This window comes from Equus quagga, chromosome 16 (genome assembly GCF_021613505.1).
Source record: "Equus quagga isolate Etosha38 chromosome 16, UCLA_HA_Equagga_1.0, whole genome shotgun sequence".
Taxonomy (NCBI): Eukaryota; Metazoa; Chordata; class Mammalia; order Perissodactyla; family Equidae; genus Equus; species Equus quagga.
The window spans coordinates 49001398-49022416 of NC_060282.1; the positions used below are offsets into that span (position 1 = coordinate 49001398).

Here is a 21019-nt window from a genome sequence, read left to right on the forward strand (position 1 = left end):
TGTCTTGTGGCCAGCAGACAAGTCCACTTGGGCGATAACAGTCCTATTGCAAGCTGGGCAGGGCCTTGTTACCTTGGTAAACTAATATCTGCCTTCAGGATTGTCTCTGACATCACCCAGGGTCCATTTGGCCCATTGGGCTGTCCTCTAGGAAAAAGAGATCAGTAGACAGTTTAATTCAAGAAGCAGAAAAACTGGGCCCTCACTTAATAACTGAAACCCTAACTACTCTAGGGGAATTCTGATTTCTTTCTTTTCTCCTCTAGATCTTTATTTCATGCTTTATGAGAGGCCTGGAAAGTCAAGTGAATCCTGTATGCAGGGAGTTAGTTAGACAATGACAGTAAGGCCACCAAACTCCTCACCCGAGATTCATCAAAGTGGGTGGGCAACGGTTCAAAACAGAGCTGCCTCAGATGTAGCAGTGGCCTCTCGAGGGGGAATGTGTGCTGCATCAGGTGAGCAATGTTGTACTTACAACCCTGTAGACCTTTCTTGAGGATCTTTAACATTATAAACATCCAGGAAACAAAAGTAAGAAATCAGAAAACTAGGTAATTTGATGACTGATCTCACACCTGGTTCCATGGACTCTTCAGAGTGGGGATGGGGTCTATTCTCTTGCTTTAACCTGGGTGCTCTTGGCACCTGGCTGAGAAGTGGAGACACACTGTGATCATAATCCTTCTCTGAGGATGTGTCTGTGGCAGTGTCTAGATGTGTGATCTCCAGTGTTTTATATGCTGGTGCACAGCCACTATTCAGTCAGATGATTCAGCAAAAAGTCCTCTGAAAAGAACTGGAAGGCCTGACATTTCTGGAGGTTGAAGGAAGCACCCCTGGAAACATGGAGGTTGGAATAAATATCAGTGGACAGTTGACATGTGATTATGACACCTCAAACAGTGGTGAAGATCTGGATCCAGCACATATTTAGATATTAACTAATGATCTATCCTTCCTCTCAGGCTGTAGAATGACCAGGAAAGGGGGCTGAGGACAGAAACTGTCCACTTTCACACTCAGCTACTGAGAACCCAAACCACATCTACTCTGAAAATTAATGTACTTTGCAATTTTCTGTTTTCATAGCATGTCTTTATTTTTCTAGGAAACCCATTCCCAGGCAAATGGTTTGATTGTTCATTACAGGAATTTCCTGAAAGACCTATCAACTCTTTGAATGGAAAGTATCAACAGAGTTTATGCCCTAAGAGTCAAAGGAATCCCTCATATGAAAGTCCTCACTTTACTGTTTCCTCCTGTCCTGGGGGCATTGTATCAGGACCCTTACTTGATCCTAATTGAGCTGTGCTTTAAGTCAAATTTCCAATTCTCAGTCAGTTAAGATCTTACCTTCTCCTCTTTGAAGCACTGACAAAAGTTTGTGAGGTGGTGTTCTCCCTTGCCACAGAAAGCAATAAACTCAGCTTCATCTAATCAACAGATTGTGTTGGTGATGTTTGGGAGCCAGGTTTTGACAAATTTTTCACATGCTAGATATTTCAGAGAAGTTATAAAATATGGAATTTGAAAAATGTCTACTCTATGTTTTATGTCAAATTATTGCTACAATTCTGAATTAAGGTTTATATATTTAAAAATATTTTAGCTTCTTGAACTCCATCTAAAATAAATGCAGTGCTTTCTTTTTCAAAGTTCAACATACATCTATGTGATCTTCTAAAAAATAATTTCTGGTCATTTACTGATAATCCCAAGTAGATAATCTACTGATCTAGGGCTGTGGCTGCCGGCCGCAGTTGGGATGGAACTGAGAGCTATTGGTAATTAGGTATTTACTCAGTGCCAGGCCTTGTGCAAGTAGCTTCACATACACCACATCATCTTTAATCCTTACAACTTCCCTGCATTGGGGGTGTTTCTTTATTTTACAGATGAGGAAAAAAGCTCTCTGGTCAAAGGACCCCCATCTGAATAAGAATTCAGACCCGTGTTTGTCTGACTGCCAAGGAGAGAGTCTTTCTTTCATTCTCTCCCTAGCATTTATTGACTGCCTCTGGCAGGCTGCCTGTTGTTACCAGTTTGAACACCCAACCATAGGCATAGCTTGGGTCCTCAAGGAACTCACAAACCTTCATGGACAATTAGGAAGTTCTTTGAGAAATGCAACGATGTTTTTACATTACTTTTGGAGCATTTAACTCCTGAGGTAGGAAATGGGCCCCCTCAAAATAGGCCCTCCAACCTGAGTCTTTGATTCTTTTTTTTTTTTGAGGAAGATTATCCCTGAGCTAACTACTGCCAGTCCTCCTCTTTTTGCTGAGGAAGACTGGCCCTGAGCTAACATTGTGCCCATCTTCCTCTACTTTATATGTGGGACGCCTACCACAGCATGGTGCGCCAAGCGGTGCCATGTCCGCACCCGGGATCCGAACCGGCAAACCCCCGGCGAGAAGCGGAACATGTGAACTTAACCGCTGTGCCACCGGGCCGGCCCCTGAGTCTTTGATTCTAAATCTGAATTGAAATAGAATTTTTGGGTCCCAAAGTTCTCCTCTTCCCCCAGAGAATCTTTGAGAGCTCCCTGTTGAGTGCCTCAGCCTGTCTTCTTGGTTGCCATGAAGGCCAGTTTGTGCTGCCTTGTGGCTTTCATCTTCCACTGCTATTACCACCTAGACATGTGGGGCTGACATCACTCCTTCTGGAGTGAGAAGGGCGTCCTCTCTGCCAGTTTCCTAACAGGCTCCCCAGAAGGCTTCTTAGAATGCTCTTAGCATTGTAACGGGTATTAGGCTCATGATCTGATGCCTCAGGAAGGTAGAGGGCACTTACTTGTGCTGCACAGGCGCATGCTCACGTCTCCCTATCTGCCACTAGCCTGCATGTCAAGAAGTCCTCTGGGGTCTTCACCTTTCTCTTACGTCAGAAAGAAATCATGGTCCCCTTAGAGGGTGCTCATCAGAGAGCCTAGTCTTTCTCTTCATTGTTTCTCTTATGGAAACACTAAATCTTCATGCTGGAGAACTTCTGCTGGCTCATCATGGAGTGTCTGAAGTCCCAGAGAGAAAATGTATGTTAGGCTGATGTGGGATATTGAGCACACACACTTTAAATGACTCAGTTCCTTGAAATGCATTCAACTCTTGTTCAGGGTTGACTTTCTTAAAACTAGGAAAGTGTTCACATTGCCCTCCCTCCGTCCACTCTCTCTCACTAGTGCTCTCTCTCTCTGTCTGTATCTCTCTCTGTCCTTTTCTTTCTCTGCATTTTTCTGAATATTGTACCATCAGGTAGCTATTAGGAAATCTGCTTTAGGACATCTGAGTTTTAGGAAAGCAGGCCCTTCTCAATTGTCATGAATTTAATTTGAGTTACATAACTTTTAGTTTGTCTTTGGCCAAAGATCACTTTTATTGGGAATAAGCTATTACTATTAAGTACAACATTCCTAAACCTTTTGGATATTTAAGAATCGTTAGGAGAAGCAAGTGGGACACCAATAACTTTGGTCCTTTCCAAATAAAATAACTTTGTTCAACTGTAGCAAGAATTTATATCAGTGTTATCACAAATTCAAATTTTATTTGTCATAGTATGTTATTTACAATTCACTTATTTGTCTCTTAGAGGGAATGATGTCCTGGAAGGAAGTTTAACTAAATCAGATGTGGAAAACTCCTCAGCATTTCAGGACAAAGAAAGTTTCTCATCCTGTGCAGAGCTTTGCTAAGGCTGGTACCCTTTATCTGTGATGGACGTTGGAAGTAGAACCAAGGTGGGAATTTGGAGATGGGGAAAACATCAGGAAGGTTGTCACTGGGCTCTAGAGGAAGCAAATAAAGGGCTGTGTGAATAAATTAACTGTGACTGTGACATTAGAAAAAATGCATTCACTCTACTGAAACAAATCTCTTTTTTGGAAACATCATAAGTTATTGAAGCCCCATGACACTGAATGAAAATCAAAATTCTTTAAAAAATGCAAAGGAAAATCTTTTTCTTCCAAATAATATCTTACATGATATCGTCTAAATATTTTGAGCTGGGTTATTCTCCTTTGTGATGGAATTAATTTTATATTTTAAGATTCATAGTTTATCTTCCCATCCCCTTCTGCAAGTTCAGTTTATTATTACCCCTGCTGACACAGGCCATTCTTTTGCAATTATATAGAATAAAAATCTTCAAGCCAAATACCTATGATTTCACTCATGTGGAAGATAAAACAACAACAACAAACTCATAGACACAGAGAACAGATTGGTGGTCACCAGAGGGGAGAAGGGAGGGAGGAGGGTGAAAGGGGAAAAGGGGCACATGTGTACAGTAATGGATGGGTACTAGACTTTGGGGGATGAACATGGTGTAGTCTACACAGAAATCAAAATATAATGAGATACACCTGAAATTTATATAATATTATAAGCCAATGTGACCTCAATAAAAGTCAAATAGAAAATTGGGGCCAGCCTGGTGGTGCAGCAGTTAAGTTCGCACGTTCCACTTCTTGGCAGCCTGGGGTCCACCAGTTCAGATCCCAGGTGCAGACATGGCACTGCTTGGCAAAAGCCATGCTGTGGTAGGCATCCCACATATAAAGTAGAGGAAGATGGGCATGGATGTTGGCTCAGGGCCAGTCTTCCTCAGCGAAGAGAGGAAGATTGGCAGCAGTTAGCTCAGGGCTAATCTTCCTCAAAAAAAAAAATCAAATAAATAAATAGACATCAGATAAATAAATACAGGTAAAAAATATCTTCCTTTCAGATTCTAGGAGTTCTGGTTTAGTTATTGTAATGTGACTTCCCAGTAAAGAACAATGGCATTTAATAGATTCTTTTATCCAGAACTCATAATAAATTCTTCATAATCATGAACACATTCTTACTAATTTGTGTTAAATGGCTAAAGCTCTAACGGTCATGGACAGAGAATCTGAGTTAGAGAAAGCAAACAGGGGACCAGCCCCATGGCATAGAGGTTGAGTTTGGTGTGCTCCAGATTGGTGACCTGGGTACGCTGGTTTGGATCCCAGGTACGGACTGCACCACTTGTCAGTGTAGGGGAGGAAGACATTTCCTCTGCCCGCTCTGGGTTCTTCTGGCCGGAGAATGAATTAAATTCACATGAGACTGAATAACAGGAGAAAATTAAACAAAGCTTTATAACATGTATACATGGGAGAGGCTCAGGCAAACTGAGCAACTCGCCAAAACAGCTGAAGCCACCACCTTAAATATCGTCTTCAGCTAAAGACAAAGGAGGATGTTGGGGGTGGGGGCAGTCAGTTTCGGGAGGTTACCAGACAAATACAGTAAATAAGAGTAAGATTATTATGCAGATTTCAGTCCTTGCCTCTGCATTGATTAAGAGTTTCTAGAGATAAGGTCATCTCCCCTTCTTCCTGGTACGGAGAGGGAGACACCTTTATAGATGGAGATTTCCTCTACAAATGTAAATGTCTCTTTACAAAGGGTAAGTAAATTCTACTTTCCAGAGTTTCTTTCCTGTCTGCAGTTTTTTAAAAGTAACCAGCCCAAAATAATCTTTATGCCACAGAGGCATATCTTGGGGTGGCCAATTCCAGTCCCCCACATCAGCTATGCTGTGGCAGTGACCCACATACAAAATAGAGGAAGATTGGCACAGATGTTAGCTCAGGGCGAATCTTCCTCAGCAGAAAAAAATAAAAATAGAAAGCAAACAGTCCTGGTCAGCTGTGTTCAGTGTCACGCCTTCAGTACAGGGTCAGGGACCTGGGGAACCAGGCCTATTTGCTTTGCCTTTCCAGTGAAGATGTCAACCCCTGCCCATCCCCCACCTCTGCCCCCACCCCACCAATAGATTAGATTTGGTGTCTGGCCAAATCTTTGTCTAAAAATTTTTAACAATAGAGACCTCAAACTAACCTTTTAATGTACAGTCATCATAGAAACTTTAAATCGATTTATGTGAATTTCATACACTAGATACATTGTTTAGAGCGAAGTTTGGTTTATCAGCAAATGAAGGACGTCAAAGCCATTTGCTCAGCTGCTTTTAATAGACAACGGTTGCTTCAAAGGCAGTGAAAATGAGTAACCTTAAAAGGTGTAGCTCAAAATTGCTGAATTACAAGTATGAAAATATTGTTTACTAATTCATGGTGCTTATTCAGATACATTTGCATTGTTCTGAGATTATTTCTGTCGCTGTCAGACACGATTTCATTAAAGGCCTTGTTTTAACTCTCAGCCTTTTTGGGCACAAGCCGAAAATCATGCATGGTTCACAAATCTTGCTTCAGATTGCAATTCCATTTTTCACTGCCCCAGTTAAGGCTTTGAAACATGGTACACATTTAGCCACGCTGCCATGGAAGCATACTTGGAGGCTGAAATGAAAATAAAAACTTGACACCTGAACAAAACACCTGAAATTCCAATTTGAGTAAGAGTAATTAACAGGAGGCAATGCTGAAACGAGCTGGCCGTAGCCCCACGATGCCCCACCAGGGTTTGCTTGGGTATACCTGCCAAGTAGGCTGTATTGGGACGTATCAGTTTGATTAGCTTTGCCAGTTTCTTAGGCATGGCTTGAGGCCCATAATTGCTTTATGTCCCTACCCAGGGAACAAGGACTGCTGTTAATTGGAGTTCCTAATGGCATTAGGACTGGTTTGGAGAGAAGCTATCTAGTCTTCTGCTGAGTGTCTCCCTGAGTTAAGCATGTAAAAATTACAAACCTGGTTCTAGTAATGCCTTCTGTTTTCACTTGCTGGCTGCAGTGGCAAGTGTTTTGAGCAGAGTTTAGTAAGGGCTTGGTACAGGCCCCAAGGTGAGTAGCAGCCAGCAGTGGGTGCGGCTGGTGATGATGACTTCTGTCTGGGAGAACCTTGCATAAATGGAGACAGACTTTTGACAAAGCAGAGGGAGGGGACAGCTTGGAGGGGTTAACTCTTAGGAAAAAAGGAGTGGAAAAGATGTGCTTATCATCCACACTTTGAAATCTCTGACTTTGCATCCTTAAAGTCTAAACTTGGCACTAACAAATACTCCATTGTGAGGGAATTTGGGTTAAGTCACCATGGACAGCTTACTTGGCTTTCAGGATTTGGAAATGGCATTTCTCACCTCCTCCACACTAGTCTTTTCAGTTTCTTGCCAAGTATAAGGGGAAAAAAATCCCTTAATTCTGGTTAGAAGTGTTTCAAACGTTCCATAAAGGGTGGCTGGGCTGGTGAACTGCAGGAGCTTGTGGTAACTTCTCAATGCCTCTCGTTTCAGGAAGCATTTAAGCGTGCTCTGCAGGAGAGCACTGCCAGTAAACATCATGATTTAAAGCCCTTGAACACTCAGACCCCGGCATACCTGCTTTACTGCCTCATTATTCTGCCTAACAACAGCACTGGTATATAAAAATAACAAACACATTGTGTTTGCTGAAATATTTTGGTCTGCATTTGAAAATGTGCAATAAATTCCAATTTGAAAAAGAAATTCTCTGAAGAAAATGTTTCTTTTCCCAAGTTTTAGGTTTTGCATTTTGGCCTTCTCATGAAATTCCAAATCAAATGGGCATTTGGTAAAGCCGGTGCTCCTACATGGTCCAACACTCCCAGTCCCCAAATATAAACTGATTTCATTTATCAATGAAATTAGGAAATCCCATGCCATTGATAATATTTTGACTTTCTAGATGTTATCATTAGCTCATTTTTTTGTGTGTATGTCATCTGTTTGTAACCGTATAGACATGGAGAGCCAAAACAAATTCCACTTTTCACTAACCATCCAGAGAGGAGGAGCAGTGAGTATTTAAGCTATAAAAGTAGCTTTCAGTTTAACCTGGTATTTGTAATTTGTAGGAACAAATTGTGTGTCCCTGTTCTGGTAAATTCAGCGGATGCCACAATGGTGTGTCTCAGCGCTTTGTGGTTGGGAACAAAATTTCATGCCCAGTCTTAGAGTACAAGTGGGAAAAGTTTTCCCGGATAACGAGGGTGGTCATGGTAGAGAATCCTGCTGTGGCTGCCTAAAGCCGCAGGGCAATCTTACTAGGTACTCAGATGAACAGGGTCGATATGGGGTAGAATTCTCTTCAGCTGTTGACACTTCATTTTTGTTGAGTAGAACTTGTTCCCTAGTGCATGGGTGATTATGTGCCAGGATTCATTAGTTATGACAAATACAATTTTTTTTGATATTTCAAATACAGTGGGAGCTGCAATGTTTATGCATAGGGCACCTGTGGCCGGCAATGATATCTCTCCAGAAAATCTTCAGCATCTTCCACAGATGCTCCTGTGAGGTAAACATCCTCCAGCGGGGAGCTGACTTCAGCGGGGCACTTTATGATGCCAGAATGTGAGCTGATTCTTGAGCTCTTGGCTCCTCAGCTCCAGGCTTACCCTCCCCCTCCCTTCTTCCCCTCTCTCTCTCCCTTTCCCCTTCCCCCTCTCCCTCCCTCTCAGCCCCTGTTGTAGCCCAGTCATAAGTTTATTCCCTCTAACTCATATTGTTGCTTTTTAGTTTAAAGCATGTTTTGTTTTCTTAAGAATTCCTTATATAATACTTAGAGCTTTTCAGATAAAAACCTCAGTAAGTGATTGCTGTGTCAAAAAGGTAGTGAAGGTAATTAAAGAGATACGAGTTTATTTTCTTTCCATGTGAAGATTAAATTATCCAGGTCCTGCATTTTAGATAGGCACTTTTGATTCCCTGCATTTTGCTATGAAGCAAAAATACAAGAGTGACGATATATTTTAAGCCACAGTGCTGCAGTGGCATTCTTGTAAGTCAGGGATCAGGAGGGGATGGATGGAGCAGGAGGACAGAACCGGGCGCCGGACACTAACTTCTCTGTCAGTTCAGATAAATTGCACAGTGCTGGTCCCAGATCTCCAATCTTCAAAGCTGGAGGGTCAGATTACATTTTATACGCAGAAAGTCAGATTCAAAAGACTCACAGAAGATAATATAGTCTTAACTCAGAGACACTTAAAAACGTCCTTTTGATATTTACGTGCTTTATTTCCACAGGCGCTTTCCTCTGCCAGTCCTCTCATAGGTCAGGGTTTTAAACCTGTGAGCTTCATCGTTCCTGCCACAAAGCCGGCCTGGTTTCTAGCTGGGATCCCACACTGGCTGCTTCATCGTCCTCCTACGGACTCTTCAGCCGGCCAGGGGCAGTTCATGATCTACATCTAACTAGAGTGGTCGCGTGTGTGCATCCCTGCAAGGGGCTGTTCTGTCTAGAGCCCTGTCGTGGGGCATTTGTGACAGCTCGCCGGACAGTGTGTCTTGCAGTTTATTCCCTCATGGATAAGTCTGTTGCAAGCTTTCTCAATCACAGCAGGGCTTGCTGGTACGAGTCCATGTTTAACTAGAGGCATCTGGTGCCTTTGCTGCTGTTTACTGAAACCTTTCATTTCACTTCATAAAGTTGGCCCAGTTTGGCTGTTCTTCCTCAGGTTGACTCCCAGCCTTCTCCAGTACAAACTGAACATTATTTTGTGGTCGAAAGGTCTTCTGTGGGAGGCCCCTTTTGTTCATTTTGACTGATTCAGATTTTCAGTCTAAACTCTGGCCTATTTCCTTCTCTTTCAATCCTTGACTATCTTAATGGGATTTGAGCATTTTGGTCAATCCTTTTTCAGAGAATCGTTAGGCATTTCCCAGAATACTTGCTCAAGGAGAATTATCCCACTTCTAGCCAACAGAACACAGTCAGGAGGTCTGCCTGGTAACCCTCATTGGGCAGGGGTGTTCAGAGGAAGGAGCCTGAAAAGAGGTGTGGGAGCTAGATTCAGGAGTCAGTGAGTGCATTAGGGACTGTCTCTCTCCTGGTTCCCTGGGCCTGGGCATGAGTGTGATAGACAGCCCTGTGGAGGTGGATGGGCTTAGCAGGACCCACCAACGAGCCTTTAGTCCGTACTATTCTCTTCTGCTCGGGTCACAGTCAGGCACTGATTTCTGGGTTGAGCTGATTTCTGGGCAGGGACAGGTCCACAGTGGTCTGTGTCTCTCTTTTCATGTCTCTGCATCCCTTTGTTTCCACAGCTCCCTCTTGCTTCTCTCTAGCTCCAACTTGCCACCCTCATTAGGGAAATGGCTTGTTTTCTTTTTCATTCCATTGCTTCCCCTCTTCATTTGAATATTTTGGAAATCTGTCGGAGGTGACTATGGCAGATGGAGTTGAGGGCTGTAAGGGGAAGAAAAAATTAAGGGAGTAAATAAGTGTCAAGGAATTCATTGTCTGCTCTCCACCTGTTGTTATTCTGGTCCCAATCAACCTGCTCGCCAGGCTGGAGCCAGCGGCCATCTGGAAACACTGCTCTGTTTATAAACTTGGCATGAAGCAGCACTCCCGGGCCCTGACCTCCCACACAAATCTGGAAACAATTAGAGCAAGATGATAGGCAGGCAGGGAACGCTCCAGGGAGGGAGGAAAAGGAGGAGGAGGAGGAGAGGAGCCTTGGGGGGAAGGGAGGGGGCAGTCAGTGCAGGGGGCGGCGAGCCGGTCTAGGTAGAGTCTGTGTGGGAGCCGGGTGGGGGAACACCCCGGTCCTGGGATGTGAGAAGCCAGGGTCCTGGTGGCAGGTCTGGGTGGGGGAAGGGGGCCCGGGAGTAGGGAAGCCAAGTGTGGAGGGAGTTGGGAGTTGAGTGGCCCAGGGTCAGGTGAGGGAGCCAGAGATCTGGAGCGGGGAGTGGAGTACAGAGAGAAGTGAGGGTTGGGGGGCCCAGGGAGGCCTGAGTCTGGGTGGGAGCTGCGGGTCTGGGAAGAACTCAGGGAGGCCTGAATCTGAATGGGGTCTGGGTGGGAGCAGGGGCGGAGGTGTAAGTCTGGGGTCAGTTGGGGGCAATGGGGGTCCTGGTGGGAACTGGGAGTAGTCAGCTCCTCTGGGGTTTGAGGACCAGGAGAGGGGCCGCAGCTGTTTGCTTAAGATGGTGTGATTGCAGGCACATGTGTGCCCTGTAGCCTCAGCCTCATACATGACCTCCTTCTAGTTTCCGGGGACCTCTTAAGAAACAAAACAGGCTAGGGAGGCAAAGAAAATACCGCTGTCTGCCCTTCACTGTGAGCAGACACGGTGAGTAAAATCGTTTTGGTCCCCGTAGGAAAAACACTGTACAGTCTCAAGTCACTGTTTTAGTTTCAGAAACACATTCTTGAAGACCGCTTTTTAACCAAAGGAAGTTTAAGCAATGTCCCATTTTGCTACAGAAAAACTAAGAATGCTTGAACTATAGTAGGACATTTCTTTAAAAGGGACAACACTTGCAGATCGGTACATTGGATTCTGTGTTGACCAATGTCATGCGTGTGTGTTTCAGGAGCTGATTCAGGCTTCCAGAGTCTTGAGTATTAGCAAGATGAATGAGTCTCTTCCTCTTCACTTAAGAAACCCTTTTTCCCTCTCTTTTCCCTGCAGTTTTGAAACGTGATTCCAAACTCTAAGTTGATGCTCTTTTCATGCTCAGCTGGGTTTCTAACTCCTGAAATATTAATCTGTGGGAGTTGTTGGCAAACCAATAATTGGCACCAATTAACAAGCTCCTGGTTGGCCAAATGATACTTAAGAGGGAAGTTTACTGTGCTGGTCTTCTTGGCTCCTGAGGGCTCAGGCAGAGCAGCCCGGGACCAGCAACAGTGGCCTCTCCCCTGGCCTCTTGTCCTGCTTCTGAAGCAGATTCCCCTGATCTCAGACTGGAACATTGGCCCCAAGTGCATTTGCTTAGATCTCTAAAAATTAATCCATCAAGAGTGGTGTCAGCAGCCAACCCCAATCCTAGAGCTCGTTCCACGTGCAGTTCCACTGACTGGGTCTCCCCCATGCCTTGTTCTCCATTCCCATGCATTTTTTTTTTTGTCTAAACATATTCTTTCACACTCACTGCTTCTGATACACTGGTTGCTAAAACCCAGCACAAGAATGTTTAGGACTACAGAATATGCAACATACAGCGATGTGAAAAAATAATCCAGCAAGATCTATAAGGTACTCAGCACAGTCCAGGGAACAGACCTGGGCTGGGCTCGTCACTTCCTGTGGCTGCTGCTGCCCAGTGGCTGCCCCTCAGAGCAGAGCTCGTGAATGTCCCTGGAGATATGCAATCTGGGAAGTTAATTTCAGACTCTGAGTCTTGTTGCAAATGGATTCATTTGAACTATAATATAAAATATTGTGTTTATTTAACCCCTGTAAGCTGAGCTCCTTTGTCTTTTGTGAACTGGCAGGGCAGCTAAGGACCCACATTCCTTCCACAGTTAATAAAACTTCATATTTTTCTCTGTATTCATAAATTTAATTACACTCAGACCCATTTAATCTACATCAGTTTTTCAAACTTTACCTAGATTAAAAAAACACAGCCCCCCCCCAACATGGAACACAGTCATAAATTTTAGATTAAAAGACATAAATTGAAAATTCATTTTGCCAATTTTGTCTTCAAGAAATCATCTTGTATCTTTTCAAGTTTCAGACCTGGAAAGTAGAGATGTAAATTGACTTGGCTACAATTCTTCCCAAGATAGAAGATTTGTACTTTAAAGCCTATATTTCTTCAACCTTATTAAAACAAAACAAGAAGTACGAAAATAAGAAATCCAAAAGAACAAGCCAGGTCTCATTTACTTCATGCAAGACTGTTTGTAAATTTTTAAAAACACTTGGCATGTACTTGGATTGATACATGTTCTCAGAAACTAAAGAAGGTGAGCTGCCTGGGTGGTGCCCCGACCCTGGTGAATCTTGGTACACGGTGATCAATAGTGCCTTCTTCTGCTTCCTTGGCCCCTCCCAGGGGGGTTTTTGAAAATTAATGACATTTCCATAAAGTGTTTTGCTCTTTTTGAGAGAAATAAGTACAATTTATCAGCACCCAGTTATTCCTTGTGTCTCCAGGCCCCCACCTTAGAGATCAGAGCATGACCATCTAGCTAACGGCTGAAACCCTTCCACCCTGCTTTGTCCTTTTCTTGAATCTTCTTTAAACAACATCTTCCTGCTTGTAATTAAGAACACCAAGACCCCCACTTAATTAGAACACTTATCTTCCTTTTCAAAGCTTGGTGTTTTTCTTCTTCCCTATCTGCTGTCTTTAGAGAGCTCTTATAATTCCCTCTCTGGACAGACAACCACTCCTTCTGTTCATATCTTTTTGCCACCATTTTGCTTTGCCTTAATTTGATTTATGAGATAGCAATCTTTGTTCCCACCAAAAGAAAAAAAAGTTAAAAACCAAAACAAAATGAAACCTGGATTTTTTCTAGAAAATTATTTTTTTTCTATTTAATTTTTTCTTGAAATCTCATGCTATAATCTTATAATAACACTTTACTCAAATGTTTGGTCCAAGGAAGACTTTGAGAATGAGAGAATCTGCAGCTTTTTCATCTGGAAGTCAGCTAGTATTCAACCGTTTGATGAATGAAAGAGTAATGACTGTTGGTTTTCCTCTTCTACGTCTGCAGAATGGACCTGCAGGGAGAAGTAGCTCTGGAGTATTCTCTCTTTCCAAGAATACTAGGTGAGTAGTGTGTATTAAAACTCTAAAAATTGTGACCAAGCTTCCATCTAAACGCTGGACAACATTCTTGCCCCAATGTTGTTTTTCTGGTAGCGTTGGAGAGTCAGTGACATTTCCAACCTCATGATGTGTTTTGTGTGTGGACTCTATTGGCTGTTTAACTATGAGACCATTAAACGGAGATGACTTGTAAGGCAGATGGGTGATAAGTCATGTATTGATTAACTCTCTGTTTCAGAGGGCTGACTTGTTGCTCCTGGACTTCCACAGGATGTAGAGTTGTTCTCCCCTTAGCTGTGACATGAAGACAGTGACCAGTGTTCTGACCTGATGGAATGGTCATTTCTTGGGTCATCTGGCCATGTTGGTCATCTAACCCACTTAAAACTTGCATGTGATAATTGGAAAACTCCAGAGGTGTTTTTGTGAGGATGGTTAGGGCTTGACTGACATTGAGTTTCAGGGCACACTTCCAGAGCCTGACATGACACTGTTAGTTATTACAGGAAATGCTCAATACATGTGGAGTGACATAGTAGAGCTATGTAGAAAATGCTGACAGAATTATTTGTGTATCTCTTTGTCTGCTCTTCTATGTAATGCATTTCATGTCTCCCTTATTTGCCACTATATATCCTGTTCCTAGCACGTTGCCTGATGAGTAGTAGGCATTCAGTAAATACATGCTCAATGAACGAATGGTGAGGGACATTTTTTGCTTTGAGGTAATGGGGAATATTTTCCAGCAAAAATGGCAGAGAAAGCCCAAGACTGTCCTTAAGGGATGGCACATTCAAACAATGTTCTTTCCATCTCCTGCCCCTCCCCACTAAAGAGGCTTTGCCACTTAGACATATTTATCTGTTGTTAGAAGCAGTATTAGTACTATTACTAGCAGTGGTAACAGGAGTAGGAGCTTTGTAATGGGGACAAATTTTCCAGATTTATTGTCACATCTTACTCATCTTTTTGTCTTACAGGCTTTACAACCATAGGAGGCACTGGCTTTTGGTTTTATGGGAAGAGCAGACACCTCTTGAATGACAAAGACATTTCTCATTTTTGACAGTCCAATTCAATTTTTGTTTGACAACTTAATATGCTTGAAAGCAAAGCTTTTCAGAGAGAGGGAGAGAGAGAACATATTTTCTAAGTCTATCAAGGATAGATAGTTCAGAGCTAGCATACTGTCCACAGCATAAAGAACATCATGGTGTTGCTGTTCCAAGGAAAGAGAGAGATTCAATCAAGAGGTAAGAAAGCCTGAAGCTCCACCTCTTATTGGCACTGAGGGTTTATGGGAAGAAGGGAGAGAGGTTAAAGGGTCACACATGATGGCTCTTTCTGAGAGCTTGGGGCCTCCCTCAAGGTAATTAGAGACATTCAGATTAGTGCAGGGAACCTGAAGAACATGGGTGCTAGAGGCATGCTCCCTTCTCATGATAGGAGGGCTACAGCTGGTAGGAGAACTGGTGCAGCCACCTCAGTGTCTACAGGGACATGGGATGCTGCAAACACCCTCTACTCTGCCTTGTTGAAAACTTGAGAAAGAGGAGTGGGCAAAATCAGAAAGACTGCACCTTCCACTAGTGAGCCTGAGCCATCCAAATGGGCACATTTTAGATAGCCCTGATGGAGACTTAGGTCAGCTGAGGTGAGATTGTGAGGAAGTCTGAGCCTCGCAATTACTCCGTCCATACGTTTGCCTATTCACTGTTTTGTCCTTAGCACCTACCTCTTTGCAGCAGAGTGAGTAATATGGTCTCTGGACTCTGCAGGGAAGAACATGTGCCCCAGCACTTAGCACAGCTCCTAGCATACAGGAACTGCTTAACTAACGATGGCAACTTCTACTACTCGTGTAGAAATGCTTAATCATCTTTGTTGAAATGAGAATGTCCCTATCTAGTCCAGAAATTCTCTTAATCTGGTTACCTATTCAGGATTGCCCAGAAATACTGGATTGCACAGCAGACTCAAAGCATCCTTGCTTACTGGGTATATGCATGCGTATATATTCCTATTCTATTCTTCCTATCTCTCTTTTATCAGGCCAATAATTCTTTAAATTTTTAGTGTTTGAACTTCTGGAGTTTGGTGGGGTGGCTACTGTGCTACTTCTGTTTTTGCTATTCAACTTTTGCTTCTAAACTATACAAATTTTTCCAGTGTACCCTCTCCTGCTGCTCTCACTTTGCTCTTCTTTTCTCTTTCAAGTCCTGGGTTTTTCATTTGTTTGTTTGCTTTTACCTTCCCCTCCTTGCTCCCTACAAAGCCACCCCAAGTAATGATCAGGGCCATTCCTTATTTCAGGGCTTCTACTCAGAGTCACATCTCATCTCACATGCAATGGTCTTGCCACAGTCATTCTGGGAGATGGATCACAAAAAATGGCTCCATTATCCATCCCTTCCTGCAAAGATATCTACACCATTTGCAATGTGATTTTGTTGTTTTCCCATTAAGAGGCTGCTGTATTTCCCCACTCATTGAGTCTGGTCTGTCTAGTGATTTGCTTTGGCCAGTAGAATGTGGTAGAATGTTCCAGTTCCAAGTCTAGCCCTCAAGGGATCTTTCATGCATCCTCTCTTTATCTTGGAACCCTGCCACTGCTATGAGAAAAAGTCCAGACTGACCCATTGGAATGAGAGGCTATGTGGAGCTGAGTGAGCCATCCTTGCCCAGTTGACCCTCAGCTGACCTGCACTAATAACAGAATCATGAGTGAGCCCAGATTAAATCAGCTCAGCCATGCCCCTCTCAGCAGAGTTTCCTGGCCAATCCATAGTCTCCATGAGAAAAAATGAATCATTGCTGTTTTAAACCATGAGGTTTTTGGGTGTTTTGTTAAGCAGCAATAACTAACTGATCTAGTCAATAACCATCTTTTGTTGCTAAATCTAAAGGATCTTTTTTTCAGTTCTTGTAGCAGAGATTTATAAAGGCTAACCAAAATCTATGTCCTTTTTCATCACAAACACACAGCTAGACTATATTTTCTCACCTTTGTGTGACCATGTGATTGAGTTCTGGCTAATGGAATATGTGCAGAAGTGATGTGCATCACTTTCAAGTCTGGCTCGTAAATACCTCCCTCTTGTAATCCTTTTCCCATCATGTGGCAGAATGGAGAGAACGTGAGGAGGTCAGAACTGGGGTATGGAAGAGCATGGGTTCCTGAATGACTGTTTGGGAGACTGCTACTCACAAGGAGAATCTACAGTGGACTTTGTGTGAGTGAGAAACTAACTTTTGCTGTGTCAAGTTACTGAAATTGTGGGGTTCGTGATAGCAGCTGGAGCTGTTTGCCTTCTTCACTACTCTCCTCTTACTTGACCTCTCTGTGGCCTTGGGCAGTGCTGACCCCTCTCTCCTGTATGACATCCTCTTCCCTTGCTGTCCTTGATCCTATACTCTGTAGTTTTCCCACACATGTATCAATAGTTCCCCATGACTTCCAAGAAGTTCAAGTCCAGAATTCTTGGCATGCCTTTGCTAAAGTCTTTGTTTAACTCTTCATTCTTCTCCCTCACCACCATAGCTTCAAACTCCATGCATTTACATAAACACATCATGCTCTCATTTACTCTGAGGTTTTACATTTGTTATTCCCTCTGCTGAAAAGCTCTGCCCACTTTTTGCCCTGCTAATTTTGCCACCACTTCAGATCTGATGTATCACCAGTTCCAAGAACCCCAGACCCTAAGTTTTGGGGAAGAGCCTCCCATGGGCTCTAAGGGAAGTTGTGTTTGCCTCAATCATAGGACTTGCTGTTGTAGCACTGCTCCATCTCTTTACCAGCTGACTCCAAAGTCTGATGTTCCAGCCTACTGTGCTCACTCCTGAATCCCAAATGCATAGTCGAGTGCCTGTCACTTAGTCATGCTAATAACCATTTGGTGAGTGCATAAGTGAATAAGTTTGTAGGACTGGGGAAACAAGAGTGCCTGAAATCTAGGAATTAGACTCCAGGTTTGATAACAGGTAATGCATGAGGAAGTCAACCAGAAAAATGATGTTACTTAATCTTCCTTGGAGATTATCTGTACTTGGTCCCTCTGAAAATTACTAGACTGTTTATGAGGAAGGGTATAGAACAGCCTTCTTTCAAATGGTGTTTCCTTCTATTATCATTGGTGGTGAAAATGGGATTTATTTCACATATTACAATGCAGAATTTGGTGTTGTTTATATGTGAACATAACTACTCTGTAAAACCTCAAGCATTTTTCTCTATTAGAATTGGCAGATGAGAGATTATATAAACTTGTGGCCAACTGAGAGGTTCCCAAAACATTGCTCTTGAATTAGAGGGAACAGAGGGCATGCCCTGGGTGTCCGAATCCCTTCTTCGGGCTGATGCAGACTTATGTTTGCATCTGTGCTTTATTACGGTGCTGCTCTGCTCTTTAACCACAAGGAGAACTCGGACACTGGAAGGTTAGGTGTGCTGCCTAAGGCCCCATGGCAACTTGGATTTGAGATCATATCTGAAAGCAGATGTAAGTATCACTCCCTAGGAGCCCACATGGACTCCTTGTGCTCCTGGACATGGAAACGAATCATGAAGAGCCTCTGTCAATGCATCATGATAAATCAGGTGAAGCTGATGATGTATCCCGTGAGGTTGCCTGTGGAGGAGGATTTCTGGGACACTGTTGGCAAGTGGTCACCGCTGGACTCCACAGAGGGGTGGACTATCCCGGCACATACTTTTGTTGCCACGCTAGTGGTGTGTGAGCCTGTCCCACATGTGCTCTGCCAGCCCTGATTTCTGAACCCATGAGGAGTGTACAGGGGACCAAGGGAAGGGTCCAGGGGTCCTGCTTTTATCTTTCCATGGCTCATGATAATGAGAGCAGCTAAGATGACTGAGTGCTTCATATGTTTCCAGCTCTTCACCTCATTTAATTCTCCAATGGCACCACTATGGGACTGCTATAGGTTACTCTCAGCTCTCAGGCAAGAAAACTGAGGCACAGAGGGCTCCTGGACTGGCCCCCAAAGCACATGCCCTCCCACTCCTTTCAGGGCACTCTGTGCACTTAACCAGGGGTTGATCCCCAAGGAGAGGCTGTGCCTAGGGCTCCTTCCCTCAGGGCTCCAGGAGTCCTGTCTACAGAAATCTTCCTCTTTAATTTTCCTTTCCTGGGCCCTGTCTCCCACTCTCTGACTATTTAAGCTTACTTTAGAAGAACTATTTCTTATACCCTGAAATGAGGGCATGTAAATTTGAATATGCATGGAAGAATGGTGAAATGAATATATTTAGAGTAAACAAAGCATCCTCATAATCTCAAAACATGTGTGCTTGTATTTGTAGATTGTCTTACACACCTAAATTCTTTGCCATGTATTTTTGTGTTAATTTGAATGTGTTGCTCACAGGCAGCAAAGGCTGACTGAAGTGGGATGTAAGCAGGAAAAGACTCCCCTCCAAATGACATCCATCTCATTATGGTGAGTGCGTGACCCTCTCATGACTCCATCCTTCCACACACTGCTGTGCAGTACTCACCCCCACGCATCCTGTTTAGAATCAGCTTAGATCCTGCAGAATTTTCCTTCTATTTTTCAGCAACAAAATATGAGGCAAAGGCCAAGAACTGCCGATCTGTCTACAATGTTTGAAAGAGCCCCGGAGCTGCTATTTTGTAGAGCAGAGAGGAAGTGCTGCCTGGCCCTTTGGAGCTCCCTTCAGCCTCTGGGCTGTTAGTCAGCAGCCTCCTCCCACCCCACGAAGCCTCCCTCCTGGCCTGTGTCTGGCATAGGTTCCCTGAGGCTCTTTCCATCTGCGTTGTCCGTTCTGCATTCTGTCTCCATGGTGAGTGTACAGGTGGCAGAGTCAAGGGAAGTGGGACTGAGAAACAGCCATGACTCACCCAGGGAACCTCGGAGAGCTAAGGCACCCCGTCTCCTCCACCTGCCTAATTGAGTGGTAGTCACCAAGATTGCATAACCAGCACCATTACAGCCTGTGAAAGCCTGGATGAACAAGTTGCAGTTAAACACTTAAAAACAACCTTTGCTTGCTGACTAGTATATTTGCACTCACAATGAGCTTCAGTGCTCTCTCAGAGCCATCTCACTTGTTGCTATCATTGAGCTAAAGTTTGAGATTTATGTGTTGAGTAGGCTGATCTCTGCCTGCCTGGAGCTCATATTCTTATGGGGGAGATGTGCAATCAGCATAATCAATGTTTCATATTATGTTAAAAATGACCAGAGCTTAGGAAATAAAGCATAAAGCATAAAGAGGGGATGGGGAGCTGAAAGGATGACTACAATTTAAATAGGGCAGCCAGGGTGACTTCTGTGGAAATGACATTGGAGAAATGAGTGGAAAGAGGTGCAGAGTGCATATCTCTGAGGGCAAAGTGTTCTAGAAAAAGGAAACAACCTGTGCAAAGGACCTGAAGTGAGCAGATGCCTGGGGAAGTTAGGGTGCCCAATCTATTCAGTAGGGCGCTTGTTTTAAGACTGTAGTGAACCATATCATTTCTCTAATGCATTGCTGTAGTGGCCCCTGATGTCACTGAGAGTGAAAGCAAAAGTTTACGGTGGTCCCCTCTACACTCTGACTCCACTGCCCCCTACGGTGATGACCCTGTCAGCTGTGTTGAGAGTGGACTGTGGGGAGCAAATGTGGAAGGGGAAGGCCATTGAGAAGCTGTATCACAAATTCTTCCACACAGTGACTTACAGCAGCACCTGTCATTTCATGATTCTGGGGTCAGTAATGTGAGCTAGCCCGAGCAGGGTAGTCCTGCTGCTTCGGACTGGGATCCCTTGTGCATCTGGGCTCCAACAACACCTCTCAGGGAGGCCTGGCCAGCCAGGCAGCTCTGCTCCTGCAGTGTGGCTGGCTGCTGGCTGGGGAAACAGGGAGACCGAGCTTGAACCTCTCATCTCCCAGCAGGACAGCCCAGGCAGCTATTCACAGGGTGGCTCAGGGGTCCCCAAGCACCATGAGGGTGAACCTCAAGGAGAAATGCTTTCCAAGTTTTGGCTTGCTTTTCAAGTCTCTAGGCTGGCTGTTGGTCACAGCTCGGAGCCTTTGTGGGAGAGCAAGGAGTGCAGCTACAAGGAGGCCTGGACGTGTTGGGCTGTTACTCAGTCAGCCACAGATCAGTCACTGCCATGGTCTAAGGGGACACATTGGTATTGTGCACTAGGGAATATCATTAGAGATGGTGAGAAGTAGTTGAATTATGACTATTTTCTGAAGATGTAGTCAGTAGGATTTGTTGATGGAATGGACACGGAATGTGAGAAAAAGAGAAATTAAGGGTGACTGAGATTTTGGGCTTGAGCTGCTGGGATGGAGTTGCCATGACCACGATGAGAAAGCTGGAAGTGGAGCCGTCTTGGGAAGGAGCAAGGGCTCCCTTTCCAAAAAGCTGTTTGAGATGTCAGACATCCAGGTGAAATGTTGAGTGGGTAATTGGATTTATGGATGTGGACTTCGGTGGGGAGTTTTGGACTGGAGATACAAATTTCACTATGAAATATTTTTAAAGATGTATAGACTGGCTGGATTGGAA

The 21019-nt window shown here is 43.9% G+C and overlaps 1 long non-coding RNA gene across 4 annotated transcripts in view; it reads left to right on the top strand.

The window, feature by feature from the left end:
- The window catches only part of LOC124227714 (uncharacterized), a 42326-nt gene that overhangs the window by 16762 nt on the left and 4545 nt on the right, over positions 1-21019 (top strand). For 2 of the 4 annotated variants that reach the window (XR_006885522.1, XR_006885524.1), the window contains 3 exons: positions 13420-13475; positions 14456-14728; positions 16601-19299. This is a non-coding gene — a long non-coding RNA (uncharacterized LOC124227714). The remainder of the gene's footprint in view (positions 1-13419; positions 13476-14455; positions 14729-16600; positions 19300-21019) is intronic. The other 2 variants (XR_006885523.1, XR_006885525.1) reach the window with 2 other exon arrangements.